Source organism: Macaca fascicularis, chromosome 12 (genome assembly GCF_037993035.2).
Source record: "Macaca fascicularis isolate 582-1 chromosome 12, T2T-MFA8v1.1".
Classification (NCBI taxonomy): domain Eukaryota; kingdom Metazoa; phylum Chordata; class Mammalia; order Primates; family Cercopithecidae; genus Macaca; species Macaca fascicularis.
The window spans coordinates 84,023,128-84,037,636 of NC_088386.1; the positions used below are offsets into that span (position 1 = coordinate 84,023,128).

At 35.1% G+C, this 14,509-nt stretch overlaps 1 protein-coding gene across 20 annotated transcripts in view; it reads left to right on the forward strand.

Moving 5' to 3' along the window:
* GULP1 (GULP PTB domain containing engulfment adaptor 1) overlaps positions 1-14,509 on the forward strand; it is a 306,186-nt gene that overhangs the window by 91,880 nt on the left and 199,797 nt on the right. For 17 of the 20 annotated variants that reach the window (XR_010579987.1, XR_012420970.1, XM_065525750.1 and 14 more), the window contains one exon: positions 3,473-3,599. The exons of the other annotated variants lie outside the window; for them this stretch is intronic. The gene's annotated coding sequence lies outside the window, so the exon portion shown is untranslated. The remainder of the gene's footprint in view (positions 1-3,472; positions 3,600-14,509) is intronic. 20 annotated transcript variants of the gene reach the window in all.

Sequence of the window (14,509 nt, forward strand, 5' to 3'; positions counted from 1 at the left end):
GCATACGAAGGCATATGTACTTTGTCCATTGGTGATGTGGCCAAATTACTTGTTAGAGAAATTACCACTGGCTAGGGATGGATAGGTGGGGAGTGTAAACTGGGAGAGAAAACAAACTGGAGATTGTTGTATTAAGTAGACTTGAATTTATTTAACTGCACGTAGGTGGTAAGGGAAAAAAGAAGGATTAATAATGCCAGATTTCAGGTGTGAGCAATCAGTGGGGATTGTACTACTTACTTAATGTCACAAGACAAAAAAGAAAAATATAGAAAAGAAAATCAGGGCCAAGATCTAATTTTATATATTTTGAATTTAGGAGCCTATAGAGGATAAGAAATAAATATCCAGGAAAACTCCTAAAACATTTTGCAAATTAGATTAAATACTGTTAAATTCTTGGGCCTAGGTAAAAAAGAGAATAATGATTTTGAAAATATTTTAAGATCATGATAATGATGGTCCATATTTCACATGATGACAAGTAGAAATACAATTTGGCCTGACTTGTTTGTTTTGCTTGGTTTATTACATATAGAATATTTAAAGATTTACCTGTTACATTAACAAATTGAAGCATTTTGTCATATTGCAGCATTAATAATGTTTTTCTTAAATGGTACTGTTGGGGATAAAGGAAGTTTTAGTAAAGAAATAGTTGGTTTCATTTAATTTCATATACATCTCCAAATTGTGTGAAAATGTGTAATAAATGGTGGCAAAACAGTATCAAATTGAGCATATTATGTTCATACTAAAATTTTAAGAAGCATTTGAATTGGAAATCAGGATTTTATATTTTAAAGTAAAATATGTTCAAAAGAGCAGCCCCTAAGCCAATCTGAGTTTTGCAAGAATATTCAAAGTGCTCTTTCTATGAAAAATCTAATCATATCAGACATAGAATAATAGATCCCATTTGGAAAATATGTCATTTCCTGCAAGAAGAAAGACAGAAGTAGGCATAAGTTAGTTCTTATTTTTTGATGTGTGTATTTTTGTGCTCTTCTTTATTCTGTCACATTGCATAAAATATTCTAGTTTGAAAAGTATTTCCTCAGTGTGACTGGGTTTCAGTGAATTTAAGATAAAAATAAAGGCTACGGGGATGTTAAATTGAATTGACCATTTCAAGGAAAAGATTTTCTTTTATTAAATTTTGGAATTAAATCTACTGAAGAGTTTTATTAACAATTATTTATCTTGATTAAATTGAATTGACTATTTTAAGAAAAATATTTTCTTCTATAAAATTTGGGAATGAAATGTATTGAAGAGTTTTGATAAGTTATTTATCTCAAATTATTTCTCTCTAATTTCTGTTCATAAGATCAATAGTTGTCAAAATAAAAATGGAAAAACTATGTCATCCTAAAAGATAAATAATTTTGTTCTTCCTTTTCTCTCCTCTCATCTAAGACCAACAAACAAGAAAAACATGATCTGATAAACGACTGTGGAAATCATGATATGGTTTTATAGTTTACCTTTTAGCTATGTGTCGTGCTTGAAATTTCCTGTCCAGGATAAACACATCTATTTTTAGAGCTGGAAGTATGTGATGATACAACCTTTACATTTTACAGCAAGGTGAAGTGAATTGTGTAATTAATACATGCTAAGATCCAGTCAGTACTAAGAAAATAACATATGATTTAATAAATAATGGTCCGAGTTAAGCAAACATTGTTTTTCACTAAAATTATAAAATATCAATATATGACCTTAAAATATACTGTGCTAATATTTTAATTCAAAATTTAAAATTGTTGCTTTTTGTTGTAGATGCTGTAGATGATCAGCCTATAACCTCTCTTTTAGTGCTATAGTTCAAACTGGCAAAATTTCTAATGCTTATCCTGCATTTCTTTACCTAAGGGATTCTTTGGCCACAAGAGACCACTTTGTTAACCAAACAGACTGAAAGTTCTAGGGAATCAATGCCCCTGGGAGCAACCCTCAGCTAATGACTAATGAGAATTGGTATATAAATATGCTAGGTCTCATTCTTACAGTGAGATATAGCTGAGGGGTGTATTACACACTGGATGTCTGATTTTCCCCAGCCAGATTAAGCTGCAGTTGCCAATAGTGTTACAGGTCTGATAATGATCTCTGTGCTGGTAAGAAGTCTTCCATTCCGGGTCTCACTTCTTTCTTTTCAACCCTGCTAATATTTCCTGGGATTATCTCCCAAATAAACTTCTCACATTGAAGTTATTATTACCTCAGTGTTTGCCTCCAGGACAACCTAAACTGAGATCCTTTATTTCTCTCTAAAGTCATGTTAGAAAATGAAAAAGAAGCTGGATGTGGTGGCTCACACCTATAATCCACCCAGCACTTTGGGAGTCCAAGGCGGGCAGATCACCTGAGGTCAGGAGTTCGAGACCAGACTGACCAACATGGCAAAACCCCCCTCTACTAAAAATACAAAAATTAGCTGGGCGTGATGCCATACAATTGTAGTCCCAGCTACTCAGGAGGCTGAGGCAGAAGAAAACAAATAGAGTGAACAAATAGGTCAATAGGCTTCTGATGAATATGTAGCTAAGATGGAAAAAGATGGCTTTCAAAGTATTCAGATGGCTTAGATTGAAACAAAGAGGAAGGGATAAAATAATATGTGAGATCTGTCTATTTAAGAAAGTAAAAAGTACACATATGGCATCATCAATGTCTGTATCAAGAGGTTTGTATCAAAGTTATGATGAGAAGCAGGGCACACGACTTAGATATGTTTCTCCATTTTTCCCCCTCCTTCAAAAAGGTCAGGTCTTTTTAGTGTTTTGGCAAAAGATACTACGCTGTGAATTCTTCTGGTACTATTTGAACTTATGTCAGAGGTACATTCGAAATCATATAATTAAAGGAAGACATAGTTTGTGCTGTTGTGTCTACCCAGAGAGAATTTTTGTTTTGTTTGTTGGAATAAAAATATAAAAGTCTTAACCAATTAATATATCTCTTCTAGTTATAGCATGATTATGAATAGAAGGATAAGCTATCTGAATGCCTTGCCATAACAGTCAAAGCAGAATGAAAATGAAAATAAATCAGTGCCTTCTAAAATTCAGTTTCACCTTCGTAATCATCATTAACAGGGTATGAGATTGGTTAGTCCAAATAAATAGTATGTGAAAGAGATAGTTGGGGCACCTTGTTGTTCAAGGGGGAAAGGCATATATTATTAAAGAACTATCACCAAGCTTTAATAGTAACATATCTGTTAGTTAAAACATTTAACACATCATCTACAAATCTTGCTATTTTTCATTACGTAGGTATCAGTAACAATCTTTTCCAAATATTTACATATTTTATCATTATTTTCCTATTATTTGGTAATTGTCTTGAACATTTTCAAGAAACATAATTAGAATTTTAAAAGATATGCTGAACTTCTAAATTTAAAATAAACAGAAATGTAATTATTGATTAATTCTAAGTCCAATTATATTTTTCTTTTTAGTTATTTATGATTCCATCTGATATACATAGGAGAGAAAGTGATAGAAGAATTCTGATGGCAACTGTATGATAGAAGCTATATAAAGTCAAGTGTCCATTTTCTTTCAACTATATTTGAGCATACCCAGGTAAGAATAAATGATTGTTTATACATTTTCCATTATTTCCAAAAAGGACTTGAAATTATAAAAATGCTATTATTATGTGCTGAATGTTTAAAAATATAGTCTTACATTGCAAAAAATAGTAAAATGCATAAAAATAAAATAAAATTAAAAGCACTGATGAGCCTTTTTTCTGAAAATAACCTCTGTCATCATTTTGTTCTATATAATTTTATTTTTGTTTTGTTGGATTTTTCTTTTAAGCAAAATTACAATGATAGTATTATATTTAGTTCATTTTCATGTGGCTGATAAAGACATACTCATGACTGGGAGATTTACAAGAGAAAGATGTTTAATGGACTTACATTTCTATGTGACTGGGGAGGTCTCATAATCATGGAGGAAGATGAAAGGCACGTCTCACACAGCAGCAGACAAGAGAAGAGAGCTTGTGCAGGCAAACGCCCATTTTTAAAACCATCAGATTTTGTGAGACCCACTCACTATCATGAGAACAGCACAGGAAAGACTCGCCCCCATGATTCAATCACTACCCACCAGGTTCCTGCCACAACATGTGGGAATTGTGGGAGGTACAAATCAAGATAAGATTTGGGTGGGGACACAGCCAAACCCTTATCATTCCATCCCTGGCCCCCTCAAATCTCATGTCCTCACATTTCAAAACCAAACATGCCTTCCCAACAATCCAACGAAGTCTTAACTCATTTCAGCATCAGGTCTAAAGTCCACAATCCAAAGTCTCATTAGAGACAAGGCAAGTCCCTTCTTCCTATGAGCCTGTAAAATCAAAAGCAAGTTAGTTACTTCCTAGATAAAATAGGGTACAGGCATTGGGTAAATATAGCCATTCCAAATGGGAGAAATTGGTCAATGCAAAGGGGCTACAGGTCCCATGCTGGTCCAAAATCCAGTGGGGCAGTCAAATCTTAAAGCTCCAAAATGATCTCCTTCGATGCCATGTCTCACATCCAGATCATGCTGATGTAAGAGGTGAGTTCCCATGGTCTTGGGCAGCTCTGCCCCTGTGGCTTTGCAGGGTATAGCATCCCTTCTGACTGCTTTCATGGGCTGGCATTGAGTGTCTGAGTCTTTTCCAGGTGCAGGGTGCAAGTCGTTGGTGGATCTACCATTCTCGGGTCTGGAGGATGGTGGCCCTCTTCTCACAACTCCACTAGGTGGTGCCCCAGTAGGGACTCTGTGTGGGGACTCTGACCCCACATTTCCCTTCCACACTGCCCTAGGAGAGATTCTCTATGAGGACCCTACCCCTGCAGCAAACTTCTGCCTGGACATCCAGGCATTTCCATACATCTTCTGAAATCTAGGCGGAGGTTCCCAAACTTCAGTTCTTGACTTCTGGGCATCCGCAGGCTCAATACCATGTGGAAGCTGCCAAGACTTGGGGCTTGCACCCTCTGAAGCAACAGCCAAGCCATACCTTGGCCACTTTTAGTCGTGGCTGGAGCACCTGGGATGCAGGCCATCAAGTCCCTAGACTTCATAAAGCAGAGAGACCCTGGCCTAGCCCAGGAAATCATGTTATCCTCTTAAACCTCTGGGGTTGCCATGAAGCCCTCTGACATGCCCTGGAGACATTTTCCGCATTGTCTTGATGATTAACATTTGGCTCCTTGTTACTTATGCAAATTTCTGCAACTAGCTTGAATTTCTCCTCAGAAAATGGGATTTTCTTTTCTATTGCATTGGCAGGCTGCAAATTTTCTGAACTTTTATGCTCTGCTTCCCTTATAAAACTGAATATCTTTAATAGCACCCAAGTCACCTCTTGAATGCTTTGCTGCTTAGACATTTCTTCCTCCAGATACTCGAAATCATCTCTCTCAAGTTCAAAGTTCCACAAATCTCTAGGGCAGGAGCAAAATGCCGCCAGTCTCTTTTCTAAAACATAACAAGAGTCACCTTGGCTCCAGTTCCCAACAAGTTCCTCATCTCCATCTGAGACAACCTCAGCCTGGATGTCATTGTCCATATCATTATCAGCATTTTGGTCAAAACCACTCAACAAGTCTTTAGGGAGTTCCAAACTTTTCCACCTTCTCCAGTGTTCTTCTGAGCCTTCCAAACTATTCCAGCCTCTGCCTGTTACCCAGTTCCAAAGTTGCTTCTACATCTTTGGGTATCTTTTCAGCAGCATCCAACTCCTGATACCAATTTACTGTATTAGTCTGTTTTCACACTGCTGATGGCAACATACCCAAGACTGGGCAATTTACAAAAGAAAGCAGTTAAAGGGACTTACAGTTCCATGTGACTGGGGAGACCTCACAACCATGGAGGAAGGTGAAAAGCACATCTCACACAGCAACAGACAAGAAAAGAGGGCTTGTGTAGGAAAACTCCCATTTTTAAAATCATCAGATCTCGTGAGTCCCACTCACTATCACGAGAACAGCATAGGAAATACCCACCTCCATGATTCAATCACCTTTCACAAGGTTTCTCCCATGACTTGTGGGAATTGTGGGAATTACAATTCAAGGTGAGATTTGGGTGGGGACACAGCCAAACCATACCAATTGTATATATACTTTGTTGATTTTCTTTATTATTTTGTAACAAATTTGTTTTCTTCTATCCTTTGAGAATATGAATTAGTGTTTTGTATTTTCTGTTATATCTGTAAATATATACTATGTCTTAAAATATTTTTATTTTGTATTATTCAGTCAATATTCTTATAGATAAATTGATATGTACATCATTTGTTGCATTAGTAGCATTACTAAAATTGGTATCACTGGCTCAATGACTGTGATCTTTTAAAGGCTTTTTATTGATATTGCTGAGTTTACCTGTAGAAGGTGGTAACAAGTTAAAGTTTTCATTAGGCAGTTTAAGTTGGAAAAAAAAGAAAATTAAGTTAAAAGTTTTAATTTTGGTTGCAAACAGTAGCAATTTCTTACTCACATCTATTCAGCAAATATATTCCCTTACATAACTAAGCCTAGAGGAAAAGTGAATGTTATAAGGCTGGGTGCGGTGGCTTATGCCTGTAATCCTGCACTTTGGGAAGCCAAGTCAGTGGATTACCTGAGGTCAGGAGTTCAAGACCAGCCTGGCCAACATGGTGAAACCCGCCTCTACTAAAAATACAAAAATTATCTGGGTGTCGTGGCAAGTGCCTGTAATCCCAGCTACTTGAGAGGCTGAGGAAGGAGATTCCCTTGAACCCGGGAAGCAGAGGTTGCAGTGAGCTGAAGTTGCAGTGAGCCGAGGTTGCACCACTGCACTCCAGCCTGGGCACCAAGAGTGAGACTCCATCTCAAAAAAAAAAAAAAAGAAAAAGTGAATATTATATATGTATAACCTTCCACGTTGTTTAAAAATGCACCATTTAGAAATAATACCAAGTATACATTTATCTAATTAATATTTATTGAAAACTTATTATATTTATCAAGCACTGTGATTAGCAATGGCAGTGAAGATGGTAAACATTAGAAAAGGGAAGGCACATAAAGAGTTCCTTGTCACCTCTAACTTTCAATAAAATATGGCCAGATGAGAAATACATTTTGGTTTCTTATGTTTAAGTAGGCCATATTAAGTGCCCAGAAAGAAGTAAAATAATAGGGCAGTTTGTAATGATAACACTTCCAGCTTGGGAATTGAGGAATACTTTCACAAACAAAAGACCACTTGAGTTGTGCTTTTTAAGGTGGAGAGGAACACGGCAGGCAAACATTTAAATAGAGAGTCAACTTGGAGCAAAGGTACTGGGCTGGCAAACCATAGGGATGGGATATTCAGGAAACTGGAAAGAGAGATTAGATATAGCAGAGTAGGTGGAAATGTGTTCTGTGATTTGGATTCTTATAATTAGGCATTTTTGTCTCATCATTATATGGAGAGGAACAATTGCAGGGGAATCAGATGAACCATGCTATCCTTTAAGAAGTTTAACTAGACCAACCACATTGGTTCATGCCTCAAATTCCAGCACTTTGGGAGACTGAGGCAGGTGGATCTCTTAAGGCCAGGAGTTCAAGACCATCCTGGAAAACATAGTGAGACCCCATCTCTACAAAAAAAATAATAAAAAAGTAGAAAAACTTAGCCAGACATGATGGTGCACACTTGTAGTTACAGCTCCTTGAGAGACTGACGTGGGAGGATCACTTGAGCCCAGGAGGTAAAGGTTGCAGTGAGACATGATCACACCACTGCCCTCCAGCCTGGGTGACAGAGCAAAACTCTGTCTCAAAAAATCTAAAAAAACAAAAAAGTTTAATTTAAAAGTGATATGTGTGTTAGACGAATGAAGAGAGAGCAGCTTAAAGGAAGGCAGATTAGTTTGCAGGCTTTTCCTTACATTTTGATCACCATTTGCTGAACCCTTGCTACTTGCCAGGCACTAAGCTAGGAACTGTAGGAAAATAAAACAATGAAGACATAATCTTTACCCATGAGTTTATAATGTAGCGGATGTACCTGCATGACAAGCAAATGAATAGAATACCCCATGAAAGCACAAGAGAATCATGTTTAACTAAAGACTAGTGAGTAATAATTATGTTGGCATGCAGATATTGAGTTACCAGTAGACTAGGTTTCCCCCAAAACGTTAAGTCTGATCAAGATTACCCAGGAAGCAGTGTTTCTAAATTTTTAAATAATTCGAGAAGAAGCAATAGAAGCTTTGTCTAGGGTGAAAAAAATGTAAATAAAAAACAAGGTGTGGTTAGATGAGACTTGGTAGTGGTAGAAGCAGTTAAGTGGGGGTTAAAGAAACAGCCTTTTTGCTTAGGCAAGAGGGGCATGTTGATGACAGGCACAGAAATGGGGAAAACAGAGTAAAAGTGGGTTTTGTTATTGTTGGTAAAATTTGTTTGGCTTTGAACACTGAAGAATTTTCTCTCCTGCTTCACTTTCCTGTGTTCAAACCTTTGCTAGAGCACTCATAACAATTAAAATTTCATTGCAATTCCTTATTGAGAATTGAGGAATATTATTGAGGATTAGTTAAGGATTCATTTATTTATTACTCAAAATTTTTCCATCCTTTAAAAATAAAAGTATATTAGAGTAAATATAATTTACACCAAACAAAACAAAAATATGAATAAGAGACCTGATTTCATTCATAACCACAATGTATATAATTTAGCCTTACACTTTCCAGTAGTCACAAAAATGGATATATGTTCTTTCTCTAAAAGCTGAGATAAATGTATTATGAGTCTTAGTGTAATGGATGGGAAAAGTGTCCTTACCTCTTAGAAGTACCTTATATATTAAATTGTTAAAAAATAAAGAGAATTAATTCTTAAAAAAAATTTCAATAGGTCTTCGGGTATCAGTGGTTTTTGGTTACATGAATAAATTGTAAAGTGGTTAAGTCAGATTTTTGCACACTTGTCACCCGAGTAGTGTGAATTATACCCAATATGTAGTTTTTTATTCCCCACCCAGTTCCCACCCTCCCCATTCTGGATGTAGCTATTCAGAGTCTCCAAAGTCTCTGATACCACTCTGTATGCCTTTGCCTACCCATGGCTTAGTCAAGTGAGAACATGCGGGATTTGTTTCCTTTATTCCTGAGTTATTTCACTTGGAATAATGGCCTTGAGCTCCATCCAAGTTGCTGCAAAAGACATTATTTCATCCTTTTTTTTTTTTTTTTTTTAAGTGACCGAGTAGCATTTCATGGTGTACATATACCACATTTTCTTTACTCATTGGTCCCTGGGCATGTACGTTGGTTCCATATCTTTGCCTTCATGAATTGTGCTGCAAAAAACATACGCATGCAGGTGTCTTTTTGTTATGACTGCTTTTACTTTGGGTAGATACCCAGTAGTGGGATGGCTGGATCAAATGTTAGGTCTACTTTTAGTTCCTTAAGAAATGTTCATACTGTATTCCATAGATATTGTACTGATTTACATTCCCACCAACAGTATATGTGCTCTGTTTTCACCACTTCCTTGCCAAATCTATTATTGTCTTTTGAATTTTTAATAATAGCTATTCTTGCAGGGCATCTCATTGTGGTTTTAATTGGCATTGCCCTGATGATTAGTGATCTTGAGCATTTTTTCAAATGTTTGTTGGTTATTTGTTTATCTTCTTTTGAGAAATAGCTATTTATGTCATTTGCCCACTTTTAGATGGGATTATTTGTTTTTTTCTTGCTGATTTATTTAAGTATCTTGTAGATTCTGGATATTTGGCCATTGTCAGATGCATAGTATGCAAATGTTTTCTCCCATTCTATGTGTTGTCTGTTTACTCTGTTGATTATTTCTTTTGCTGTATGGAAGGTTCTTAGTTTAATTAGGTCCCATTTATTTATATTTGTTTTTGTTGCATTTACTTTTGTGGTCTTAGTCATAAATTCTTTGCCTAGGCTAATGTTCAGAACAGTTTTTCCTAGGTTATCTTCTAGGTTTTTTATGGCTTCAGGTCTTAGATTTAAGGATTTGATCCATCTTGAGTTTTTTTTTTTTTTTTTTTAAGTAAGGTGAGAGATAGGGATCCAATTTCACTCCTCTACATGGAGCTATCCAGTTTTCCCAGAACCATTTTATTAAGGGGTGTCCTTTCCCCAATTTATGTTTATATATGCTTTGTTAAAAATCAGTTGATTATAAGTATTTAACTCTATTTCTGACTTCTCTATTATGGTCCATTTGTCTATTTGTCTACTTTTATGCCAGTACCATGCTGTTTTGGTAACTGTAAACTTGTGATTTAATTGAAAATGTAGTGCCTCTAGATTTGTTCTTTTTGCTTAGGATTGCTTTGGCTCTTTGAACCCTCTTTTTCATTTCATACGAATTTTAGGATTTTTTTTTCTAATTCTGTGAAGATGATGTTGCTATTTTGATGGAATTGCATTGAATCTGCAAATTGCTTTGGGTAGTACGGTCATTTTCACATTATTCTTCCAATCCATGAGCATGAAATGTGTTTCCATTTGTTGGGGTCATGTATGATTTCTTTCAGCAGTGTTTTTTTTTTAGTTCTCTTTGTAGAGATCTTTCATATCCTTGGTTAAGTATATTCCTAAGTATTTTATTTTATTTTTTGCAACTATTGTAAAAGAGACTGAGTTCTTGATTTGATTCTGAATGTGGTTGTTGTTGGTATATAGCAGTGCTACTGATTTGTGCACATTCATTTTGTTACCTGAGACTTTAATGAATTTGTTTATCAAATCTAGGAGTCTTTTGGAGGAGTCTTTATTGTTTTCTATGTGTGCAATTATATCATCAGTGAATAGTGACAGTTTGACTTCCTATTTTCAAATTTGGATGCCCATTATTTATCTTGCCTTATTGCTCTGGCTAGAACTTCCAGTACTATATTGAATAGAAGTGCTGAAAATGGGCATCATTTTCTCATTGAGGCTCTCGGGGAAATGCGTTAAACTCTTCCCCACTCAGTATGATTTGGCTGAGGGTTTGTGTTATATGGCTTTTATTATTTTGAGGTATGTACCTTCTATGCCTAGTTTTTTGAGAGTTTTTTACCATAAAGGAAAACTGGACTTTACTGAATGCTTTTCCTGTATCTATTGAGATGTTCGTATGGTTTTTGTTTTTAGTTCTCTTTAGATGATGTATTACATTTATTGACTTGTGTATGTTAAACCATTCCTGCCTCACTGGGAGAAAACCCACTAGATCATGGTGTATTATTTTTTTGATGTGCTGTTGCATTTGATTAGCTAATATTCTGTTGAGGAGTTTTGCATCTATGTTCATCAAGGATACTGGTCTATTGTTTTCTTGTGTTATTATGTCCTTTCTTCACTTTGGTATCAGGGTGATACTGACTTCATATAATGAGTTAGGGAGGATTACCTCTTTCTCAATCTTTTGGAATAGTTTCACTAAGATTGGTGTCAATTGTTTTTTGAATGTCTGGTAGAATTCAGCTGTGAATGCACCTGGCCCTGGGCTTTTATTGTTGGCAGTTTTTGTTTGTTACGAATTCAATTTCACTGCTTTTTATTGGTTTGTTCAGGGTTTTTATTTCTTCTTGATTTAATCTAGAAGGGTTGTATGTTTTCAGTAATTTGTCCATTTTCTCTAGACTTCCTAGTTTGTGTGCATAGAGGTGTTCATAGTAGTCTCAAATGACCTTTTGTATTTCAGTGTTGTTGGTTATAACGTCCCATTTTCATTTTTAATTTAGATTATTTGAAACTTTTCTCTTATTTATTAATCTAGCTAATGGTCTATCAAGTTTGTTTATCTTTTCAGAGAACCAGCTTTTTGTTTTATTTATCATTTATATTGTTTTCTTAAATTTCATTTAGTTCTGCTCTGATCCTCATTATTCCTTATCTTCTGCTAGTTTTGAGTTTGGTTTGTTCTTGTTTCTCAAGATCCTTGAGGTATGACATTAGGTTGTCAATTTGTGATCTTTCAGATTTTTGATGTAGGCATTTAGCATTTTAAACTGCTTTTAGGATTGCTTTTGCTTCAGAGATTTTAGTAACTTATGTCACTATTGTGCTTCATTTCAAAGAATTTTGAAATTTCCATCTTGATTTTGTCGTTAACTCAAAAATCATTCAGGAGCAGATTGTTTAATTTCCATGTATTTGTATAATTTTGAGAATTCCTTTTAAAGGTGATTTCTAGCTTTATTCTGCTATGGTCTGAGAAGTTGATATGATTGTGATTATTTTAAATTTATTGAGACTTGTTCTGTGGCCCACCATATGGTTTATCTTGGAGAATGTTTCATGACCTGATGAGAAGACTGTATATTCTGTGTTTTTTGGATAGAATGTTCTGTAAATATCTGTCAGGTCCATTTGTATAGCTTAAGTCCTTTTTTTTTTTTTTTTTTTTTTTTGTCTTTCTGTCTTGATGGTTTGTCTAGTGTTGTCAGTGCTGTGTTGAAGTCCCCTATGATTACTATGTTGTTATCCATCTCATTTCTTAGGTTTACTAGTAATTATTTTTCAAATCTGTGATCTCTAAAGTTATATGCACGTAAATTTAAGATTGTAATATCTTTCTGTTAGATTATTTTATTATTATATAATGACCTTTTTTTATTCTTTCTGCTTTAAAGTATGTTTATCTGATGTCAGAATAACTACTCCTACTTGATTTTCATTCCCATTTGCATAAAATGTCTTTACCCACCCCTTCACCCTGAGTTTATATGAATCTTTATGTGTTAGGTGAGTGTCTTGAAAACAGCAGATACTTGGTTTGTGATTTTTTATTCATTCTACCAACTTGTATCTTTTAAGGGGAACATTAAAGCCATTTATGTTCAATGTTAATACTGAGATGTGAAGTACTCCTCCAATTATTATGTTGATTGTTACCTAGATACTTTGTTTTCTTCTTTGTTACTGTTTTTTAAGCACCTTGAGTTTTATGCTTTCAAGAGATTCTGTTTTGGTACATATTCACCTTGTCTTTTAAGATTTAGAAACCCTTTTAGCATTTCTTGTAGGGCAGCTCTGGTTCATAATTTATGAAATTTAGTTTTACTGGATACAAAATTATTGGCTGACAGTTATTCTGTTTAGGGTGGTATAGATAGGACACCAGTCCCTGCTGCCTGGTAATGTTTCTGCTGAGAAGTCTGCTGTCAGTTTGACAGGCTTTCCTTTATAAGTTACCTGATGCTTTTGTCTCACTGCTCTTAGAATTCTTTTTTTTTTTTTTAAACATTTAAAATGTTTAAAATTTTTAAACATTTTAAACATTAGATAGCCTGATAAGTATATGCCTTGGTCATGTCCTTTTTGCAATAAATCTCCCAGGAGTTCTTTGATCTTCTTATATTTAGATATCTAAATCTCTAGCAAGGCCAAGAAAGTTTTCTTCAATTATACACTCAAATAAGTTTTCCAAGCTTTTTGCTTTCTCTTCTCCCTTAGGAACACCAGTTATTCTTAGGTTTGATCATTTTACGTAATCCCATATTCCTTGGAGACATTATTCATTTTTTCTGTTTATTTTTTCTTTATTTTTGTCTGATTGGGTTAATTCAAAAGCTTTGTCTTTGAACTCTGAAATTCTGTCTTCTAGTTGGTTTAGTCTATTATTAAAACTTTCCTCTGCATTTTGTGATTCCCTAAATGTGTCTTTCATTTCCTGAATTTCAGGTTGGTTTTTCTTTAAAATATCTTTCTCTTTAGAAAAATTTTCATTCATATCTTGAATTTTTAAAAAAATAAGTTAGTTTTCACCTTTCTCTTGTATCTCCTTGAGTAGCTTAATTATCAACATTTTGAATTTTTTATTTGGTATTTCAAAAATTTCATCTTGGTCTGAAGAACTACTGTGATTTTTATTGTTGGGGGTGTTATAGAACCCTGTTTTGTCATATTGCCAGAATTATTTTTCTGGTTCCTTCTCATTTGGATAGATTATTTCTTCTTTTCTTTAATTTATTTTTGATTTGACTTTTTAAAAAAATTCTTTTTGTCTCCCTTAAGAATGTGACTTTAATGTTTATAGTTTATGGTAACCTAATGCAGCTCTTGGTGTTTCCAGGGGTGAAGTGTCTGTATGAGTTCCTTGGTTATAGAGAGTGTTTGTATGATGGCTTTCTCAAATGCTGGTTGCAGTAGCAATGTGCTTGATTTGTGACAAAGTTCACTATCTCCTATGGGGTTGGAATGGCAAAGGTCTCTTGAAGCTTATCTCATTCAGTCCCCTGTGCTGTGAACATTTTTATGTATTTATTTTTTCCACAGTATTTTATTTACTGTGTTGAATAGTTCCAGCTTCAGGCCAGTAGAGAAGGTTTCCCTGGGTAGAAACTGGTTGTGGCTAAAGCAGGTGGATAAATGCAATATCCAGTAGTGGACGGAGGTCCCAGCCTGGAAAGAGGTCCCAGCCTTGACAGAGGCAGGTGGAGAAACTCTCAGTGAAAACACTGAGGTCTTACTAGGGGAAATGGTT